Here is a 23,934-nt window from a genome sequence, read left to right on the forward strand (position 1 = left end):
AATGAGTGGATGGGCAAATGTCTATAAGGTACAATACATATGTAGAATTGTGGACAGTTGGGAATGTGAGTCTCACGGGAAGCGTGCAAGGGATAAGTCCCTGCAGTCGCGCTATTCATCTGTGTCCTCGGTGGCCCAGATGGATAGAGCGTCTGCCATGTAAGCAGGAGGTCCCGGGTTCGAGTCCCGGTCGGGGCACACATTTTCAGCTGTCCACATCGAGGTATATCAACAACACCTGTCGGCAGCTGAGGGTTTCAGTTAGTCATCACTTATTCCAGGGAAAAGCTGCACGGTCATCAACATTATCTGTTCTTTCAAGTATAGTTACTGTCTTCATATATATAGTTAAATGCTACCCAGCCATCGACCTTCGTCTGTGCGAATGCGCACAGGTTGCCCAAACTCTTACGGGAATCGCCAAAGCGTGCGCGAGTAATGAGTGGATGGGCAAATGTCTATAAGGTACAATATATATGTAGAATTGTGGACAGTTGGGAATGTGAGTCTCACGGGAAGCGTGCAAGGGATAAGTCCCTGCAGTCGCGCTATTCATCTGTGTCCACGGTGGGTCAGATGGATAGGGCGTCTGCCATGTAAGCAGGAGATCCCGGGTTCGAGTCCCGGTCGGGGCACACATTTTCAGCTGTCCACATCGAGGTATGTCAACAACACCTGTCGGCAGCTGAGGTTGTCAGTTAGTCATCATTTATTCCAGGGAAAAGCTGCACGGTCATCAACAGTAACTGTTCTTTCAAGAACAGTTACTGTCTTCATATAAACAGTACGAGAGGTTATGTCATGATTGCGTGGATAGAACTGACATAGAAAAATCGATAGAATTGCGAAAAGTAACGGATGAATAGCTAAAAATTGACCGATATACACCGAAATGCGGGGAACTTGAGGAAGTACTTGCGTATCTTCTGGTTCGCGCAGAGCAATTTGTACGTGGGGGGCGAGTATGTGGCAGCAAGGAGAATCCGAGAAAATGTCGACATGGAAGCGAAGCGAATTAGGGACGCAGTCAATTTTTTCTTCTGCGAGGCAGCTTTATACTGTATGTCTGTTGAGGTGTCAGTGATACACACGAGTTGACTACTGTGTTTGACAACCATCCGCCTCTAAACTTACATGCATCTGTGTTAAAGGGTAACGGAGAGTAGATGGGGTGATCGATTGATATGGAGCTCTAACGAAGTACGATTTAATGGTTGACTGATGATACATTCTAGAGATGTGTGAAGTTGCTGCAGGTCAATTTTTCCACTGTTCTGTCAGCATGCATCAGTCACGTGACATAATATGCGTTCGACTCGAATACAGCCACGTGTTCTGTATGTGGTTTAAAGCACTGTCTACTTGTGATCGTTAACAGTAAACCTGTCAGTCACCAGAGGACTTCCATCTCATGTGTGATGAGACGTGGCACATTCCTCTAAACGAACTATGATTCATGTGATGTACTCCATCCCCCTGTCGCATCTTGGGTGTAAATTCAAGACTTCACCTTCATCACTAAGTTAGCGGTAGGTGCTTGCAAGGCACTGCAATCCCCGTGTATACATTTGCCTGACAGATGTGCTGTTTACAGAGTTAGTGACGGAGTGACTTGTAATTTTCACATGTTGGACGTTGCTGCTATGCGTTTATCTGTTTCCTTGTAAGAGGTATTCGCCGTTGCTAGCGATCACTTCATATAGGGCTGGTGCAGGCATAGTATAATTTCCGAACCGTGATCAGATATGAACAGTGGGTGCTATACATCTCCGGAAAGCTATATTGTACTCACATCACATAGAGCCAATGTTTTAAGGAAGTGGTTTTCTCGTTTTACGGTTCGATAACATAGTATATCATAGAGAAACTGGGAAGAAGAATGTATGTCATCCGCTTGAAATATACACTACTGGCCATTAAAATTGCTACACCACGAAGATGACGTGCTAAATACGCGAAATTTAACCGACAGGAAGAAGATGCTGTGATATGCAAATGATTAGCTTTTCAGAGCATTCACACAACGTTCGCGACGGTGGCGACACCTACAACGTGCTGACATGAGGAAAGTTTCCAACCGATTTCTCATACACAAACAGGAGTTGACCGGCGTTGCCTGGTGAAACGTTGTTGTTATGCCTCGTGTATGGAGGAGAAATACGTACCATCACGTTTCCGACTTTGATAAAGGTATTGATTGTAGCCTATCGGAATTGCAGTTTATCGTATCTCGACATTTCTGCTCGCGTTGGTCGAGATCCAATCACTGTTAGCAGAATATGGAATCGGTGGGTTCAGGAGGGTAATACGGAACGCCGTGCTGGATCCCAACGGTCTCGTATCACTAGCAGTCGAGATGACAGGCATCTTATCCGCACGGTTGTGACGGATCGTGCAGCCACGTCTCGATCACTGAGTCAACAGATGGGGACGTTTGCAAAACAACAACCATCTGCACGAACAGTTCGACGACGTTTGCAGCAGCACGGACCATCAGCTCAGAGACGACGGCTGCGGTTACTCTTGACACTGCATCACAGACAGAAGCGCCTGCGATGATGTACTCAACAACGAAACTGGGTGCACGAATGGCAAAACGTCATTTTTTCGGATGAATCCAGGTTCTATTTACAGCATCATGATGGTCGCATCCGTGTTTGGCGACATCGCGGTGTACGCACACTGGAAGTGTGTATTCGTCATCGCCATACTGGCGTATCACCCGGCGTGATGGTATGGGGTGCCATTGGTTAAACGTCTCGGTCACCTCTTGTTCGCATTGACGGTACTCTGAACAGTGGACGTTACATTTCAGATGTGTTTCGATGCGTGGCTCTACCCTTCATTCGATCCCTGCGAAACCCTACATTTCAGCAGGATAATGCACGAGCGCATGTTGCAGGTCCTGTACGGGCCTTTCTGGATACAGAAAATGTTCGACTACTGCCCTGGCCAGCACATTCTCCAAATCTCTCACCACCGGTGGCCGAGCAACTGGCTCGTCACAATACGCCAGTCACTACTCTTGATAAGTTGTGGCATCGTGTTTAAGCTGCATGGGCAGCTGTACCTGTACACGCTATCCAAGCTCTGTTTGACTGAATGCCCAGGCGAATCAAGGCCGTTATTACGGCCAGAGGTGGTTGTTCTGGGTACTGATTTCTCAGGATCTATGCCACCAAACTGCGTGAAAATGTAATCACATTTCACTTCTAGTATAATATATTTTTCCAGTGAATACCCGTTTATCATCTGCATTTCTTCTTGGTGTAGCAATTTTAATGTATTTTAATGTATTTCTTACATTGGAATATTAACTGCGCTAAATTCCGCACGACTGATAGGTTGAAAATGCAGGCGATCTATCATTATAGCCCGTTTTAAGTGCGGAACGTGGTAGCCATAGGAGTGCGTGTGTCTATGTTCTCCCTTACCTATACCTTCCAGGTACCGATCCTAGACTCTAGAACATTGCTTTAGAGTTGATAGCTTCGTTGATTTACGTCATAATGCGTCGAACTCCATCCGACTGGAGCTCCATTGCGCATAAAAATCATTCGTTTCTTGTTCTTCTTAACCATGTGCTATTACATCACGACACTTTGAAATCTGATACTATACATCGACAAGGAGTGCTAACCTTCTCGACATGGGGGCATCTCGAGAAATCTTGTGCACTTGGATGGGTGAGGACTCGGAAAGTTCCCTTCCTTCAAGAGAGATGGAGTGTAGCGATCTACTTCTGGTCGGTTGCAGATTAATTCGCTAACTGTGCTGCAGGGCTGGTTGGTCAATGACAGTATGATGAGAGTCTTTCACTCTCTAATTTTACCCTCAGACACGAGAATTCTCTGTGACTCTCATACGCAGAGAGATCGTAAATTAAGCACTATGCTCGAGGCGTTAGAAATATGTAGAGCTCTGTCTGATATGCTTTGATTGTGTGTGTGTTCGAGAATTAACACTGAATGGACGTACTGTGCAGTCATCTATCCACGTTCGCAATGATATCTACATCTACATCTACATCCATACTCCGCAAGCCACCTGACGGTGTGTGGCGGAGGGTACCTTGAGTACCTCTATCGGTTCTCCCTTCTATTCCAGTCTCGTAATGTTCGTGGAAAGGATTGTCGGTATGCCTCTCTGTGGGCTCTAATCTCTCTGATTTTATCCTCACGGTCTCTTCGCGAGATATACGTAGGAGGGAGCAATATACTGCTTGACTCTTCGGTGAAGGTATGTTCTCGAAACTTCAACAAAAGCCCGTACCGAGCTACTGAGCGTCTCTCCTGCAGAGTCTTCCACTGGAGTTTATCTACCATCTCCGTAACGCTTTCGCGATCACTAAATGATCCTGTAACGAAGCGCGCTGCTCTCCGTTGGATCTTCTCTACCTCTTCTATCGACCCTATCTGGTACGGATCCCACACTGCTGAGCAGTATTCAAGCAGTGGGCGAACAAGCGTACTGTAACCTACTTCCTTTGTTTTCGGATTGCATTTCCTTAGGATTCTCCCAATGAATCTAGGTCTGGCATCTGCTTTACCGACGATCAGCTTTATATGGTCATTCCATTTTAAATCACTCCTAATGCGTACTCCCAGATAATTTATGGCATTAACTGCTTCAAGTTGCTGACCTGCTATATTGTAGCTAAATGATAAGGGACCTTTCTTTCTATGTATTCGCAAAGTGGAGAAGGGGTGGTTTAGCTATCATACTGAAATTGGGAAACATGCTGTCACATCATTGGTCGGTGTTGAAATTACTGTAAAATTGCTAAAACTGTTCACACTAGGAACTGTGATGCTTATTATTAGAGTAGATCGATGGTGTGTTTTCCATCCCATCCTTCCACTGGCACACTGTTGGTTACCACGTAATGATTGACTGACATCGCTTATCTGAGTTGGAGAAAGAGGTTTGGTGGATGGATAACACCTTCTGGGGTGGATAGCACTGAAACAGTAATCACGTACATTACTGCAATATGACGAATCAGTCGAAAGGGAACGTAGAGCCATCAGCTATTTCGTGACTCGCTTCCGATGGTATGTAGCTACGCGTCAGCCACTCGTCACGCATGGTCCTTTAGCATTTCTAGGGAGAAAGCAGCTTGTGCTATTCTGGAACGGATTTCTGCAGCGTCGCTCGGCAATTAGCCATTAGCCGGACCGCAGGTAGAGGAAGGTTTCACGCGAGGAGCGGTGAACACAAGCGTACGTACAACGTGAGCATATCTGGGATGCCTTGCAACGTGCTGTTCTGAAGAGATCTCCACCCCACGTATTATTACGGATAGACAGTCCTGCAAGATTCACAGTGTCAGTTCCCTCCAGCACTACTTCAGACACGTCGTGTTGTGGCACTTTTGTGTGCTCGCAGGGTCTCTACACGATATTAGGCAGGTGTACCAGTTCCTTTCGTTCTTCAGTGTATTAGGGATGATGTTTGATTCGAATCGGATGCCCATCTGCCCTTTCATCCAGTGTCTTACCGAGGAGTGACAAGTTCTAACGTGCACTTGAACCTTGGAATTCGTGGCAAATGAGGTTGCTGTTGTTGTTGTGGTCTTCAGTCCTGAGAATGGTTTGATGCAGCTCTCCATGCTACTCTATCCTGTGCAAGCTGCTTCATCTCCCAGTACCTACTGCTGCCTACATCCTTTTGAATCTGCTTAGTGTATTCATCTCTTGGTCTCCCTCTACGATTTTTACCCTCCACACTGCCCTCCGATGCTAAATTGGTGATCCCTCGATGCCTCAGAAAATGTCCTACCAACCGATCCCTTCTTCTAGTCAAGTTGTGCCACAAAATTCTCTTCTCCCCAATCCTATTCAATACCTCCTCATTAGTTGCGTGATCTACCCATCTAATCTTCAACATTCTTCTGTAGCACCACATTTCGAAAGCTTCTATTCTCTTCTTGTCCAAACTACTTATCGTCCATGTTTCACTTCCATACATGGCTACACTCCATACAAATACTTTCAGAAACGACTTCCTGAGCCGGCCGAAGTGGACGAGCGGTTCTAGGCGCTTCAGTCTGGAACCGCGCGACCGCTACGGTCGCAGGTTCGAATCCTGCCTCGGGCATGGTTGTGTGTGATGTCCTTAAGTTAGTTAAGTTTAAGTAGTTCTAAGTTCTAGGGGACTGATGACCTCAGATGTTAAGTTCCATAGTGCTCAGAGGCATTTTTCGACTTCCTGACACTTAAATCCATACTCGACGTTAACAAATTTCTGTTCTTCAGAAACGCTTTCCTTGCCATTGCCAGTCTGCATTTTATATCCTCTCTACTTCGACCATAATCAGTTATTTTGCTCCCCAAATAGCAAAACGCCTTTACTACTTTAAGTGTCTCATTTCCTAATCTAATTCCCTCAGCATCACCCGACTTAATTCGACTACATTCCATTATCCTTATTTTGCTTTGGTTGATGTTCATCTTATACCCGCCTTTCTGTCCATTCTGTTCAACTGCTCTTCCAAGTTCTTTGCTGTCTCTGACAGAATTACAATGTCATCGGCGAACCTCAAAGTTTTTATTACTTCTCCCTGGATTTTAATGTCCACTCCGAACTTTTCTTTTGTTTCCTTTATTGCTTGCACATGAGGTATAAGTGTTATATGACACCGGTCGTTATATAGTAAAAACACAGTAAACAGCTGTTGCGGATCTGATCTTGCTTTGAGTTGTGATGTAGACTATTTTACCATCTCCGCCGGTTTTATATCATCTGACTGTTCATATTATGTGCATGTTTTTTAGCTGTGGTTGCCCTAGCTATAAAGTTATTTGTATGTATACATGGTTGACAGTACTTCCCTCTTAAAAGGAGTGATCATGCAGTCACACACTTTACAGTGGGACCTCACTTGAGAATGGCGTAACATACCGAAAACGTCCTGAATAAATACGTCTAATAACAGTCGAGGCAAAAAGGTTACCATTTCTCTATACAAGAGTGGTCGACGAAGTATGTTCCGTTTGGTTACATAAAACAAACGTGTACAGATACAGAAATAATATTTATTGTACAAAAATCTGCAATTGTTAAACTACTGTTGTACATAGTTTCCGAAATTTTCTAGGCACCTGTCATAGCGTGGTATAAGTTTTTGTATGCCTTCTTCGTAAAAGGTTACCGCCTGTATATTCAACCGTGTGGTAACACGTTCTTTCAGCTCGTCATCACCGTTGAAGTGGTGACCACCAAGGACAAAAAAATGGCTCTGAGCACTATGGGACTTAACATCTATGGTCATAAGTCCCCTAGAACTTAGAACTACTTAAACCTAACTAACCTAAGGACATCACAGAACAGGCTAGTCATCACCAGGCAGAGAAAATCCCTGACCCCCCGGGAATCGAACCCGGGAACCCGGGCGCGGGAAGCGAGAACGCTAGCGCACGACCACGAGCTGGGGACACACCAAGGACAGATTTTAGGTGTAGGAAGAGATGAAAGTCGCTAGGAACGAGGTCCGGGCTGTATGGAGAATGATCAAACGCGTCCCAGTGAAATTCCCGTAAGAGCTGTTCGGTCACATTCGTCGTGTGAGGTCGGGCGTTATCGTGGGAAAAAAAAAACCTTTTGACAGCAATCCTCGCCTCTTGTTCTGTATTGCGCGGCGCAATTTCTTAATGGTCTCGCAGTAACCGCGTGCATTGATTATTTGGCCTTGTGGTAAGAAATCAATCAGCAAAATGCCTTTTCTGTCCCATAAAACGGTGCACATGACTTTTCGAGGTGTCAAGATTTGCTTAGGCTTAAGCTTCGTTGAGGACGAAGTGTGCCTCCATTCCACTGATTGCCGTTTTGTTTCAGGGGTGTCGTACCATACCCAAGTTTCATGCCCGACGACTATCCGACGAAGAAAACCATCGCCTACTTCACTGCAGCGTATCAAAAACTGAGGGCACAGCCCATCCGTTGTTTTTTGCGTTTTTCAGTAAGAATTTTGCGTACCCAACTTGAGCAAAGCTTTCAAAATTTCAGTTTTTCAGTAACAGTTTCGTGAATTAGTGATCGTGAGATTTGCGGAACTTCCATATAAGAGCAGTAACTGTAAACTTACGGTTGTGCTTAATCTTCTCTTCAGTCGTGTGAACCAGTTGGTCAGTAACCACAGACGGGCATCCACTTCGTTCTTCATCGTGCACTTGATCACGTCCTTCATTGAGCAGTCTGACCCATCTTCTAACCATTGAATCACTCACAGCATTTTGTCTGTAAACCTCGAAGAGCTGCCGATGAAATTCCTTTGGTTTAACTTTCTTTACATTTAGAAAATGAATCACAGATCTGATTTCACATGCGGCGGCATTTTCAATTACGGCTGACATCATAAAGAAGCACTACAAAGCGCACGTCGGCAGCAGCGATCTCAAAATGGCGTACATGTCTTCTCCTGGAGTCAGAGTAGCTGCCGCGCATGCTCGGGACTGCGATCGTAGCGCCGCCGCTGACAGAAGTAGGAACTGAACTTACTATGTGAACGGAGGAGGAGGATATAGGTGTTTAACGTCCCGTCGACAACGAGGTCATTAGAGACGGAGCACAAGCTCGGATTAGGGAAGGATGGGGAAGGAAGTCGGCCGTGCCCTTGGAAAGGAACCATCCCAGCATTTGCCTGGAGTGATGTAGGGAAATCACGGAAAACCTAAATCAGAATGGCCGGACGCGGGATTGAACCGTCGTCCTCCTGAATGCGAGTCCAGTGTGCTAACCACTGCGCCACCTCTCTCGGTACTTCGTGAACGACCCTCGTATTTGTGTTCGTTGTTTCCAGTATGTAAGAGAGAACAATAAGCGCCATGTTTTGGTATGTAGCTCATTACTAACATGTCAAATATCTGTGTAATTTCTAAACACTTGAAATAACAAGAAATTTATAATAAATGAAGTTTAGTAACTACAGTTCATGTAAATTAAATTAAACAGTGTGGCTCAGCAGTATAAATAACCACTGGCAAACACACGTAGCTATAGAATATCGACGTTTATTTGTTGTATGAAGAATTGAGTGCCTCGCCCCCCCCCCTCCCCACCCACCCGCGCAGAAACCTGTTGCATTTAGTTTTATTAACGCGTCTGAATGCGGCAGAAATTCATTGGCATATTACGAGACCAGACTGGAACAGCTGTTGTAAAGAATTCGATCAAAATATATTTCCTCACAGGTTGAAAATGGTGTGGCAGAGGTATAAATAGTTTTGCTTAGTAAGAGTGACAGCAAACAAACTGCACAGTATCTGAGCAGCCGATGTCAAATATTCATCTTTTGAAGACGATTACTTGGAGCACAAAATTCGAAAGCATTGGGCAATATTCTGTGGGTCTTCATCTGGCGACCGACATTATGGGCGACGGGTGAAGTACGGCTGCAATTCAACAGTCGTGTTTCAGAGTCAGAGTTGCTACGAAAGCAGAGAGAATTTCGTCACAGACTTAAACCTTCTCTTCACACAAGCCAGAATGAGTGTTAATCTCAGCAATGCCATAAGTATTCGATGAATTCGAAAGGATTAAGATTTTCGAACGTGGCTGCACTTCAGCATCTGAAGACGTAAGAGCTTCAATGGATTGGAAATAACAGCCAACCAGTTGCAAAATATAAGTTTAATAAAGTTTGACCTGAAGAGGGGCAGCAGCCTTTTCAGAAGTTGCAGAGGCAACAGTCTGGATGATTGACTGATCTGGCCTTGTAACATTAACCAAAACGGCCTTGCTGTGCTGGTACTGCGAACGGCTGAAAGCAAGGGGAAACTACAGCCATAATTTTTCCCGAGGACGTGCAGCTTTACTGTATGATTAAATGATGATGGCGTCCTCTTGGGTAAAGTATTCCGGAGGTAAAATAGTCCCCCATTGGGATCTCCTGGCGGGGACTACTCAAGAGGACGTCGTTATCAGGAGAAAGAAAACTGGCGTTCTACGGATCGGAGCGTGGAATGTCAGATCCCTTAATCGGGCAGGTAGGTTAGAAAATTTAAAAAGGGAAATGGATAGGTTAAAGTTAGATATAGTGGGAATTAGTGAAGTTCGGTGGTGGGAGGAACAAGACTTTTGGTCAGGTGAATACAGTGTTATAAATACAAAATCAAATAGGGGTAATGTAGGAGTAGGTTTAATAATGAATAAAAAAATAGGAGTGCGGGTTAGTTACTACAAACAGCATAGTGAACGCATTATTGTGGCCAAGATAGACACAAAGCCCATGCCTACTACAGCAGTAAAAGTTTATATGCCAACTAGCTCTACAGATAATGAAGAAATTGATGAAATGTATGACGAGATAAAAGAAATTATTCAGGTAGTGAAGGGAGACGAAAATTTAATAGTCATGGATCACTGGAATTCGTCAGTAGGAAAAGGCAGAGAAGGAAACATAGTAGGTGAATATGGATTGGGGGGAAGAAATGAAAGAGGAAGCCGCCTTGTAGAATTTTGCACAGAGCATAACTTAATCATAGCTAACACTTGGTTCAAGAATCATAAAAGAAGGTTGTATACCTGGAACAATCCTGGAGATACTAAAAGGTATCAGATAGATTATATAATGGTAAGACAGAGATTTAGGAACCAGGTTTTAAATTGTAAGACATTTCCAGGGGCAGATGTGGATTCTGACCACAATCTATTGGTTATGAACTGCAGATTGAAACTGAAGAAACTGCAAAAAGGTGGGAATTTAAGGAGATGGGACCTGGATAAACTGAAAGAACCAGAGGTTGTAGAGAGTTTGAGGGAGAGCATAAGGGAACAATTGACAGGAATGGGGGAAAGAAATACAGTAGAAGAAGAATGGGTAGCTCTGAGGGATAAAGTAGTGAAGGCAGCAGAGGATCAAGTAGGTAAAAAGACGAGGGCTAATAGAAATCCTTGTGTAACAGAAGAAATATTGAATTTAATTGATGAAAGGAGAAAATATAAAAATGCAGTAAATGAAGCAGGCAAAAAAGGAATACAAACGTCTCAAAAATGAGATCGACAGAAAGTGCAAAATGGCTAAGCAGGGATGGCTAGAGGTCAAATGTAAGGATGTAGAGGCTTGTCTCACTAGGGGTAAGATAGGTACTGCCTACAGGAAAATTAAAGAGACCTTTGGAGAGAAGAGAACCACTTGTATGAATATCAAGAGCTCAGATGGCAACCCAGTTCTAAGCAAAGAAGGGAAGGCAGAAAGGTGGAAGGAGTATATAGAGGGTTTATACAAGGGCAATGTTCTTGAGGACAATATTATGGAAATGGAAGAGGATGTAGATGAAGACGAAATGGGAGATAAGATACTGCGTGAAGAGTTTGACAGAGCACTGAAAGACCTGAGTCGAAACAAGGCCCCGGGAATAGACAACATTCCATTACAACAACTGATGGCCTTGGGAGAGCCAGTAATGACAAAACTCTACCATCTGGTGAGCAAGATGTATGAGACAGGCGAAATACCCTCAGACTTCAAGAAGAATATAATAATTCCAATCCCAAAGAAAGCAGGTGTTGACAGATGTGAAAATTACCGAACTATCAGTTTAATAAGTCACAGCTGCAAAATACTAACGCGAATTCTTTACAGACGAATGGAAAAACTGATAGAAGCGGACCTCGGGGAAGATCAGTTTGGATTCCGTAGAAATGTTGGAACACGTGAGGCAATACTAACCTTAAGACTTATCTTAGAAGAAAGATTAAGAAAAGGCAAACCTACGTTTCTAGCATTTGTAGACTTAGAGAAAGCTTTTGACAATGTTGATTGGAATACTCTCTTTCAAATTCTGAAGGTGGCAGTGGTAAAATACAGGGAGCGAAAGGCTATTTACAATTTGTACAGAAACCAGATGGCAGTTATAAGAGTCGAGGGGCATGAAAGGGAAGCAGTGGTTGGGAAAGGAGTGAGACAGGGTTGTGGCCTCTCCCCGATGTTTTTCAATCTGTATATTGAGCAAGCAGTAAAGGAAACAAAAGAAAAATTTGGAGTAGGTATTAAAATTCATGGAGAAGAAGTAAAAACTTTGAGGTTCGCCGATGACATTGTAATTCTGTCAGAGACAGCAAAGGACTTGGAAGAGCACCTGAACGGAATGAACAGTGTCTTGAAAGGAGGATATAAGATGAACATCAACAAAAGCAAAACAAGGATAATGGAATGTAGTCAAATTAAATCGGGTGATGCTGAGGGAATTAGATTAGGAAATGAGAGACTTAAAGTAGTAAAGGAGTTTTGCTATTTGGGGAGCAAAATAACTGATGATGGTCGAAGTAGAGAGGAAATAAAATGTAGACTGGCAATGGCAAGGAAATCGTTTCTGAAGAAGAGAAATTTGTTAACATCGAGTATAGATTTAAGTGTAAGGAAGTCGTTTCTGAAAGTATTTGTATGGAGTGTAGCCATGTATGGAAGTGAAACATGGACGATAACTAGTTTGGACAAGAAGAGAATAGAAGCTTTCGAAATGTGGTGCTACAGAAGAATGCTGAAGATAAGGTGGGTAGATCACGTAACTAATGAGGAGGTATTGAATAGGATTGGGGAGAAGAGGAGTTTGTGGCACAACTTGACTAGAAGAAGGGATCGGTTGGTAGGACATGTTCTGAGGCATCAAGGGATCACCAATTTAGTATTGGAGGGCAGCGTGGAGGGTGAAAATCGTAGAGGGAGACCAAGAGATGAATACACTAAGCAGATTCAGAAGGATGTAGGTTGCAGTAGGTACTGGGAGATGAAGAAGCTAGCACAGGATAGAGTAGCATGGAGAGCTGCATCAAACCAGTCTCAGGACTGAGGACCACAACAACAACAAAGTTTGAACACGGCTTCGACAGTTTTAAAACTGTCTTCTTTAGAAGGCATTGTACCTGTTAAAAATTATTACGTCACTGTGTGTAGAACAGGTATGGTATGATTACAATAAACAAAATGACAGGAAATGTGTACAAATAATTATAGTGAAGCGTATTCACGTATAATCACATTGTCTATATCCGGTGTGGAGTCGTTGACTATGTCTAGTACATTTGCGCGTCATTTACGTGACCACCAGATAAAAAACATGACTTTGAAGTCGTAGCAGTCTACTATAGGGATTTTTCTTACTTTTTAAAATATAGTACATTTGAAAATGGATCCAACAACGTGTCGTGTGCCACTTGAAAGATTTGCATTTACACACATTAAAAGAAAGTTTTGCGTCACCTCGGTTCCGAGAGGCCAGAAAACTGTACAGAAAACTGGAATAGAGATCAACATAACCATCTATTCAGCCCTTTTCATTGCTCATGAAAACCACACATTGCATATTGTACCACCGTACAGCCAGACCTTCAGAGGTGGTGGTCCAGATTCCTGTACACACCGGTACCTCTAATGCCCGGTAGCATGTCCTCTGGCATTGATACATGCCTGTATTCGTCGTGGCATCCTATCCACAAGTTCATCGAGGCACTGTTGGTCCAGATTGTCCAACTCCTCAACGGCGATTCGACGTAGATCACTCAGAGTGGTTGGTGGGTCACGTCGTCCATAAACAGCCCTTTTCAGTCTATCCCTGGCATGTCCGATAGGGTTCATGTCTGGAGAACATTCTGGCCACTCTACTCGAGTGATTTCGTTATCCTGAAGAAAGTCATTCACAAGATGTGCACAACTGGTGCACGAATTGTCGTCCATCAAGACGGATGCCTCGCCAATATGCTGCCGATATGTTTGCACTATCGGTCACCGGACAGTGTGTCTAATGCGTTCAGCCTGACCGGGTTGCCTCCAGACACGTCTCCGACGATTCTCTGGTTGAAGGCATATGCAGCACTCATCGGTGGAGAGAACGTGATGCCAATCCGGAGCGGTCCATTCGGCAAGTTGTTGGGCCCATCTGTACCGTGCTGCACGGTGTCGTGGTTGCAAAGGTGGACATTGCCATAGACGTCGGTAGTCAAGTTGCGCATCATGCAGAATATTGCGCAGAGTTTGAGTCCTAACACGACGTCCTGTGGCTCCACGGAAAGCATTATTCAACATGGTGGCGTTGCTGTCAGGGTTCCTCCGAGCCATAATCAGTAGGTAGCGGTCATCCACTGCAGTAGTGGCCCTCAGGCGGCCTGAGCGAGGCATGTCATCGACAGTTCCTGCCTCTCTCTGTATCTCCTGCATCTCCGAACAACATCGCTTTGGTTCACTCCGAGACGCCTGGACACTTCCCTTGTTGAGAGCCCTTTCTGGCACAGAGTAACAATGCGGACGCGATCGAACCGCGGTATTGACCGTCTGGGCACGGTTCAGCTACAGACAACACGAGCCGTGTACCTCCTTCCCGATGGAGTCTCTGGAACTGATCGGCTGTCGGACCCCCTCCGTCTAACAGGCGCTGCTCATGCATGGTTGTTTACATCTTTGGGTTGGTTTAGTGACATCTCTGAACAATCAAAGGGACTGTGTCTGTGGTACAATGTCAACAGTCAGTGTTATTTAACACGTACATATTCAATACGAGATTGACATTTTAACTAAAAAGTTGAAAAGAGCGAGAGGGGAGGGGGTCTAAAAAGTGTGACACGAAAGTTAAATGGGTTTTAAAGAGTCCTCAAGCTCATGGAAATATAGAAAACTCTTTGCAGTATGTACAAAAACGCACTTGAGTATGCTCCTCTGCAATTATTTCTAAACACTTCCTGTAATTTTGCGTAAGAAGACAGTTTCGAAACTGTGGGAACAATGATTAAGTTTTAATAAAACTGTATTTTGAGACTCGTTGCCTGTTATTCCCAGTCAATTGAAATTGGAAATTAAATTGGTACCAGTCGATCTGACCGAAGACGCTAAGTAGTTTTGTTTTTAGATAAAGCGAGAAAGCGGGACGAAATAATCTATTCAGTCCCTCAGTGACTATATTGTCAATGAAGCGCGAAAAAAAGAAACGCCGAAATATCTGATGCAACCTTAACAACTAGTTCAGCTGTCGATGATCGTAATACAGTACCTCCTTTCGATCGTTCTCGAACGGCGAAATAATATATATTCGTAGTGAAGTAAGGAATCGCGGAATGGCAAAACCAAAATCAATCAAGAATTTAAAGGAATTCTTACCGAATGAGATGTACAGAGGTTATGTGAACGAACTTACTCCCTTTTCGTTTCGCTGGAGCATCGAACAATACCAAGCGATTGGAAAAAGAACGCAAGTTGCTTACGTTTTCAAGAAGGGGCGTGGAACAGATATGCGTTATTATAGTCTATATCACTCACGACGGTCTGTTGTTGAATTATGGAATAGCAAAAGCCCTCCTCCGAGTCTTTAAAGGTGTAAAAACAGCTACCAACCTCTAATTACTTTACAAACAAGTTGTTGTTAAGCCTGTAAAAGCATTGTACACAACTGGCCATTAAAATTGCTACACCACGAAGATGTGCTACAGACGCGAAATTTAACCGACAGGAAGAAGATGCTGTGATATGCAAATGATTAGCTTTCCAAAGCATTCACACAAGGTTGGTGCCGGTGGCGACACCTACAACGTGCTGACATGAGGAAAGTTTCCAACCGATTTCTCATACACAAACAGGAGTTGACCGGCGTTGCCTGGTGAAACGTTGTTGTGATGCCTCATGTAAGGAGGAGAAATGCGTACCATCACGTTTCCGACTTTGATAAAGGTCGGATTGTAGCCTATCGCGATTGCGGTCTATCGTATCGCGACATTGCTGCTCTCGTTGGTCGAGATCCGATGACTGTTAGCAGAATATGGAATCGGTGGGTTCAGGAGGGTAATACGGAATGCCGTGCTGGATGCCAACGGCTTCGTATCACTAGCAGTCGAGATGACAGGCATCTTATCCGCATGGCTGTAACGGATGAAGCAGCCACGTCTCGATCCCTGAGTCAACAGATGAGAACGTTTGCAAGACGACTACCATCTGCACGAACAGTTCGACGGCGTTTGCAGCAGCACGAACTATCAGCTCGGAGACCGTGGCTGCGGTTACCCTTGATGCCGCATCACAGATAGGAGATCCTGCGATGGTGTACTCGACGACGAACCTGGGTGCACGAATGGCAAAACGTCATTTTTTCGGATGAATCCAGGTTCTGTTTACAGCATCACGATGGTCGCATCTGTGTGTGGTGATATCGCGGTGAACGCACATCGGAAGCGTGTATTCGTCATCGCCATACTGGCGTATCACCCGGCGTGATGGTATGGGGTGCCATTGGTTACACGTCTCGGTCACCTCTTGTTCGCATTGACGGCACTTTGAACAGTGGACGTTACATTTCAGATGTGTTACGACCCGTGGCTCTACATTCGACCCCTGCCCAAACCCTACATTTCAGCAGGATAATGCACGACCGCATGTTGCAGGTCCTGTACGGGCCTTTCTGGATACAGAAAATGTTGGACTGCTGCCCTGGCCAGCACATTCTCCAGATCTCTCACCAATTGAATACGTCTGGTCAATGGTGGCCGAGCACCTGGCTCGTCACAATACGCCAGTCACTACTCTCGATGAACTGTGGTATCGTGTTGAAGCTGCATGGGCAGCTGTACCTGTACACGCCATTCGAGCTCTGTTTGACTCAATGCCCAGGCGTATCAAGGCCGTTATTACGGGCAGAGGTGGTTGTTCTGGGTACTGATTTCTCAGGATCTATGCACCCAAATTGCGTGAAAATGTAGTCACATGTCAGTTCTTGTATAATATATTTGTCGAATATCATCTGCATTTCTTCTTGGTGTAGGAATTTTAATGGCCAGTAGTGTACCTCCAGGATATGAAGACGGTCGTCATATAGGGAAAAACTCAATGAACAGCTTATGCGGAGTTGGACTTCCACTCAGTTTAATATAGACTATTGTACCACATCTGATTTTAAACTGTTTGAGTGTCCTTCGCGTCGTGTACAATTTCTGCTCCTGTTCAGCGTTCCTACGATGCCAGGTGTTGCACCACTCTGAAACCCACCTCTCCTCGTCGTTGTGTATGAAGTCGTACAGAACAGAGTCAGTGATATAACAGTGAATATTGTTACAAGTTGTGTTGCGAGTAGAGTTAGCAGTAAGGAAATAATACGCTACTGTTAACAATTACCCAAGTTCTTCTTAAAATTATAACCGTGCGAAATAAAAGACTGAGTGAACGGGTCAGCGAAGAACCTGAACTGGTGTCATGGTACGTCCGCCCCGAACAAATACAATGAACAGTATAGAACAAAATCAGACAAAAAAAAATGGCTAGCGTCTCGACGATGCAAAACGGTTGTAGAAGAGAGAACGGTTCGAGTCCCGCGAATACTTGCGTTTTAATCTATATTTTTATCATCACTGGTCACAGTGTTTAATTTATATAATACAGTATTTGAAAGGTAATACAGTGGAAAAAAAACACGTAAATTTTCATGAAGTTGAATTTAATATGATATTTGACTATTTACTAGTTTTCAAAAATGGTTCAAATGGCTCTGAGCACTATGGGACTTAGCATCTGTTGTCATCAGTCCCCTAGAACTTAGAACTACTTAAACCTAACTAACCTAAGGACAACACACACATCCATGCCCGAGGCAGGATTCGAACCTGCGACCTTAGCGGTCACGCGGTTCCAGACTGAAGCGCCTAGCACCGCACGGCCACACCGGCCGGCTCACTAGTTTTATATTAAAAAACTAGAAACCCGCCTCGATTGCGGAAAAAAGCACCTAGTGTTAACCTAGGTTTCGGCGTAGATAACTACACCTTCTTCAGAACAATAAAACCCACAAGTGCCTAAGACGACCTTTGTCAATGATTAAAAGAACACCATAGCTATACATTTATAAACTTGTGGGTTTTATTGTTCTGAAGAAGGTGTAGTTATCTACGCCGAAACCTAGGTTAACACTAGGTGCTTTTTTCCGCAATCGAGGCGGGTTTCTAGTTTTTTAATATATTAACCAACGATTGCTGACGCGCTGCGATGTTGAAGGTTCTTACTAGTTTTAACTAAATTTTTAAAAACGAGGGACTGGTTTGGAAAGACCAAGTCAGACCTAGATAAATAATGACGCGAATGACGTTATTCACCATCAGTAATATAGCAAATGACAGTGTGCCAGACCACAAGAGTAACGTAGAATTACTCGTCGGATATGCTCTAGACGTCACACGTTGCATTATGGTAGTTGTCAGGCAGACACAGAAATCATAAATTGAAACAACTTCATCCAAATACTTCATGCAAATACATGTGATTTTTTCCATTACACAGGGTGTATCAAAAAGAATAATCCGATTTGGCATGTCTATATTTCTGACACTAATAAACATGTACAACGAATTTTGTTTTTTGATGAACGGGAAGTTTTTGTTTCATACCGTTTCATAGGTGTTCAATATGCCCGCCTTGAGATGCACGGCATAACTCAATGCGGCATTCAAACTGTTCCCACACTGCATGTCTTGAGTTATAGCTTCCACAGCTGCCGGCCGCAGTGGCCGAGCGGTTCTAGGCGCTTCAGTCCGGAACCGCGCTGCTGCTACGGTCGCAGGTTCGAATCCTGACTCGGGCATGGATGTGTGTGATGTTCTTAGGCTAGTAAGGTTTAAGTAGTTCGACGTTCTAGGGGACTGATGACCTCAGATGTTAAGTCGCATAGTGCTCATAGCCATTTGGATTTGGATTTGGATTGGATTGGACTGGTTTGGGGGAAGAGAGCAAACAGTGAGGCCATCGGTCTTGTGGGATTAGGGAAGGATGGGGAAGGAAGTCGGCCGTGCCCTGTGAAAGGAACCATCCCCGCGTTTGCCTGAAATGATTTAGGGAAGTCACGGAAAACCTAAATCAGGATGGCCAGACGCGGGTTTGAACCGTCGTCCTCCCGAATGCGAGTCCAGTGTGCTGACCACTGCGCCATCTCGCTCGGTCATAGGCATTTGAACCATTGGAGCCAGCCTTCCACGGTTGCTGTTATGCGATGTGTCACTTCATTCATTGTCGTTGGTAACGGAGCCAAATAAACAGTCTTTTGCAAATCCCCCACAAGAAATAATCACAGCAGTCAGGTCCGGTGACCTTGGAGGCCAGTAATGTAACGCTGAATCATTTGGTCCAGCGCGACCGATCCATCGTTCAGTAATCCTTTGATTTAAAAATTCTCACTCTTCCAGATGCCAATGTGGCGGTGTCGCAACCTGGTAAATGAAGTCATTCGAATCTGTCTCCAACTGTGGGAAAAGAAAGTTCCCAAGCGTATCGAGATATGTGCTTTCTGTAACAGTGTTCTTGGCAAAGAAAAATGGACCATACATCGTTTCCCGTGGAAACTGCACTGAACACATTAAATTTTGGAGAGTCCCTCTCATGTTGTACAACTTCATGTGCTTGTTCTGTACCCGATATTGTCGCTTTAAGACGGTTGTCCTTTCCATTTAAATAGAATGTTGCCTCGTCACTAAACACTAAGCGTGGAAAAATACTGTCATCGTTCGCCCGCATCTCGTGGTCGTGCGGTAGCGTTCTCGTTCCCACGCCCGGGTTCCCGGGTTCGATTCCCGGCGGGGTCAGGGATTTTCTCTGCCTCGTGATGGCTGGGTGTTGTGTGCTGTCCTTAGGTTAGTTAGGTTTAAGTAGTTCTAAGTTCTAGGGGACTGATGACCATCGATGTTAAGTCCCATAGTGCTCAGAGCCATTTGAACCATTTGAACTGTCATCGTTCATCTTGCCAAGAACGAAATTACAGAACTCCACACACTGCTGAAACTTCTTGGCAGATTAAAACTATTTGCCGGACTCAGTTTCGAACTCGCGACCTTTGCCTTTCGCGGGCACGTGCTCTACCATCTGAGCTACCTAAGCATGACTCACGCCCCGTCCTCACAGCTTTACTTCTGCCAGTACCTCGTCTCCTACCTGCCAGGAAGTTTCATATCAGCGCACACTCCGCTGCAGAGTGAAAATCTCATTCCGTCCACACATTGCTGTTTGTCACCTTCACGAAGAGCTTGCAGCAGCTGAATTTTGTGTTCTTTCACGTATAAACGTCGACGCAACACGCGCCAGACGGAGATTGGGAGCATGTTGAGCTGTTGAGCTGTCGAGCTGCACGGCGAACGGATTTCTGCGGACTCCTCGTGAAACTGTGGCGGATGCGTTCGACGTCCGTGTCAGACATTCGGGGACGGCCGGCGATTTGCCTTTACACAAACAACCTGTTTCTCGGAATTGTTCCATGCCATCATCTGATGCTCTGATCTGGAGGAGGATCCACACCATACCTAGTACGAAAGTCACGCTGAACAGTTATTACTGACGCGCACTGCGCAAAACGTAGAACATTAAACGCTTTCTGTTGTCCCGACACCATTTTTACGAAAAGTGAAGTGGGCGCACACTGCTGCTACCTAACGGAAACCATGTAAAACTCGAGAGTTTGTTCTTTCCAACAGTATGTTGTTCACATACATATCTCAAATAACATAACAGTTATGGTTTTTTTAAAGTTGAATGATTCTTTTTGATACACCCTGTATTACCTCTCAAATGTTATATAAATTAAATAGTATGACCAGTGACCAAAAAATAGATTAATACTCAAGTTTGAGTGCGAGTCTAACCATTGCCTAATACACGTTCGTCTTGCACAGTTCGAACAATAGTTAATTGACCGCCATCAACTCTAACGTCTCGCGGCTACGTACAGATACTGGGTGATCAGAAAGTCAGTATAAATTTGAAAACTTAATAAACCATGGTATAATGTAGATAGAGAGGTGAAAATTGACATACATGCTTGGAATGACACGGGGCTTTATTAGAACAAAAAAAAGTTCACAAAATGTTCGACAGATGGCGCTGGACAGCAAAACGGCAGTGACTGCGCATGAAAATCGTGTATAAAAGGAGCTGTAATGAGAGAGAGAATCCCCCGTCAAAACCCAGGCAATCATCATAGGCCGCACCACTCGCTCCTTTCGCCTCCATGCTTTCTACCTCGCCCTTTATGGTCGTCCCATCCAGCTCACCCCCACCCTGAAATACCTTGGCCTCACCCTCGACCGACACCTCACCTGGACCCTTCATCTCCAGACCGTCCAGCAGAAAGCCCATTCCCGCCTCCACCTTCTGAAACTCCTGTCTGGCCGGACATGGGGATTGCATCCTTCTACCATCCTCCACACCTACAAATCCCTCATCCGTCCTATCCTCTGTTATGCCAGCGTAGCCTGGATCTCCGCCCCCACCCGCTTTTACAAGGACCTCAAATGCCATGCGCTCCGCCTTGCCTTCCATATCCGCCTTCCTTCCCCCACACGGCTCCTGTATGAACTGATCCCCTTCCCCCACCTCCTCCTGTTCCTCCAACATCTCCGCGTCATTTACATTGTCCGCAGGCTTGACCCCCCCCCCCCCCCAACCTTCTGGTTCTTCCTCTCCACCCCCGGCCCGTTGCCGCGCCTCTATCGCTCTATCCCTCCCTCTCTCCACCTCCACCTCCACACCCTCCATCTCCTTCATCAGGGCAATTTCCAGCGCCTCCCCCTCCCAGATGACGAACTATAACCCGGCCTTGTTGCCCCCCCCTCCCCAGGGCCCCCTTTTTCCTCTCCCCTCCATCTCCCAGAGCGGATTTTCCTCCTCCCCTCCCTGAGACCCTACACCCCATACTTGCCTCTCTCCTTCCCACATCCCTCCCTACCTGGCCCTCTTCCGCGCACCCCCCGCTCACCTCCCCCATCTCTTCCCCTCCCTCCCTTCTTCAGGTCTCCCTCATCTCCTAGCGCCTGGCAGATCCTCTGTATTGATCATCATCAGTGTGCCACATCAGTGTTGTGTTTAGTGCCGTTTCTCCTGTGCGTCAAGAGGTGTGATTTTAATTGTGTACTGCCTTGAGGTTCGCTGTCAGTGTTTGTTATGTGCTACGACATCCGTCGATACCTTTTATGCTCCAGTCATACTGTGCCTTGTGTTCTTTTAATTGTCGCAGTGCATGGCTTTTTGTGTGTGCTACTTTTAAACAGTTTTTTATCTCCATTTTACAGTCACCCCGTTTTTTGTCTATTGCCTTCCATGATGTTCCCCTTTTTTATATCTATGTTCACCATATTCTCTCCTTTGTTATTTTTGTCTTCTATTGAATGCCTTTCGGCTGAAGAGCAGCGCATATGCTGCTGCCAGCCCGCCCCGAAGGGGAATTGAAATACAATAAAGAAAGAAAAAAAAAAGAGAGAGAATCAAATTCTCCAGCAGTCGCAGCATGTTGACGTTACCTGAGAAGGCGCTTTTAGTGAAGCTGTATTATCAGAGTGGGGAATGTGCTAGTTCAGCGGTGCGATCCTATCGCCATAGGAAGGGGATTCGAACGGGTAAAGGTCTGTTGACAAATGCGGCTGCGGCGAGAATGATTTCGAAGTTCGAAGCCACGGGTTGTTTAGACGATAGACCCCGTAGTGGCCGACCGAGCACAAGGCGCAATGCTGCTGAGACAGTTCAGGAAGAAATGGAGACTGTAGCGGGTTCGTCTATGCACGAGGGAGTCAGCGCTCGTGCAGTCGCACGTCGCACCGGCATTTCGTACGCTACTGTTTGGTTGGCACTGAGGCGTACCCTCCGATGCTATCCGTACAAAATCCATCGGCATCGTGAACTGTTACCTGGCGATTTAGTGAAGCGGAGGGCATTTGCGGTGTGGGCGTTTCAGAAGATGGCGGAAGATGACGATTGGATGAGTAACGTGTTGTGGACCGACGAAGCTCATTTCACGCTCCGAGGGTCTGTCAACGCCCACAACTTCAGAATTTTGACTACCGAAAATCGTAGAACTGACGTGCACGACGAGAAAGTCACGGTATGAGTTGGATTTACCACATCTACCGTTATCGGGCCTTTTTTCTTCGAGGAAATGCGTGATTCTGGTTTTGTAACTGCTACCGTGACGGGTGAGAGGTACGCCGATATCTTACAGAATCGCATCATCCCCAGCCTGGCTGATAAACACCTGCTGGAACGTACCATGTTTATGCAGGATGGCGCTCCACCCTATATTGCTAGACGCGTGAAAGATCTCTTGCGCGCTTCGTTTGGTGACGATCGTGTGCTCAGCCGCCACTTTCGTCATGCTTGGCCTCCCAGGTCCCCAGACCTCAGTCCGTGCGATTATTGGCTTTGGGGTTACCTGAAGTCGCAAGTGTATCGTGATCGACCATCTCGAGGGATGCTGAAAGACAACATCCGACACCAATGCCTCACCATAACTCCGGAGATGCTTTGCAGTGCTGTTCACAACATTATCCCTCGACTGCAGCTATTGTTGAGTAATGACGGTGGGCATATTGAGCATTTACTGTAAACAACATCATCTTTGCTTTGTCTTACTTTGTTATGCTAATTATTGCTATTCTGATCAGATGAAGAGCCATCTGTCGACATTTTTTGAACTTTTGTATTTTTTTGGTTCTAATAAAACCCCATGTCATTCCGAGCATGTGTGTCAATTTGTACCTCTCTATCTACATTATTCCATGATTTATTCAGTTTTCAAATTTATACTGACTTTTTGATCACCCGGTACGTAACACACATAAACAGGCGCGTAAAACTTCTCTTGCGATTTTCTCGGAACTGCCACAATAGTGCACCTTACCACTTGCACACTATGTTGTTTTTACAGCCTACTAAAGGTGTAAAAAGTATGAAGTGTATCTGTGATCCAAATGTCATTCCCTCCCCCAGTTAGTAATACAACTTGTGCTCCTAGTAACGCCACAAAACGGCAACAAAACACAGACTAAAGACTATGAATACACTGCAGGAAAGAGCACAACGGCTAGAACGTGTCAGCAATGTTTCATGTCGCCACGAAGCGTACAGGCGTCGTAATTTGTAAATGTTGCGCACGGTGGATGTGGTGGTGTGAAATCTCCGTTAGGGATGTAATTGCCCGCCGAGATTCAACTCCACGC

General features: G+C 45.2%; 1 protein-coding gene and 1 non-coding gene across 2 annotated transcripts in view; both read left to right on the forward strand.

Moving 5' to 3' along the window:
• LOC126427225 (probable cationic amino acid transporter) overlaps positions 1 to 23,934 on the forward strand; it is a 546,247-nt gene that overhangs the window by 93,361 nt on the left and 428,952 nt on the right. The gene's annotated exons all lie outside the window — the stretch shown is intronic.
• Positions 125 to 198, forward strand: Trnat-ugu (transfer RNA threonine (anticodon UGU)). Its single transcript has one exon. It is a non-coding gene; the product is annotated as a tRNA-Thr (tRNA).

The sequence above is a fragment of the Schistocerca serialis genome, chromosome 11 (genome assembly GCF_023864345.2).
Source record: "Schistocerca serialis cubense isolate TAMUIC-IGC-003099 chromosome 11, iqSchSeri2.2, whole genome shotgun sequence".
Taxonomy (NCBI): domain Eukaryota; kingdom Metazoa; phylum Arthropoda; class Insecta; order Orthoptera; family Acrididae; genus Schistocerca; species Schistocerca serialis.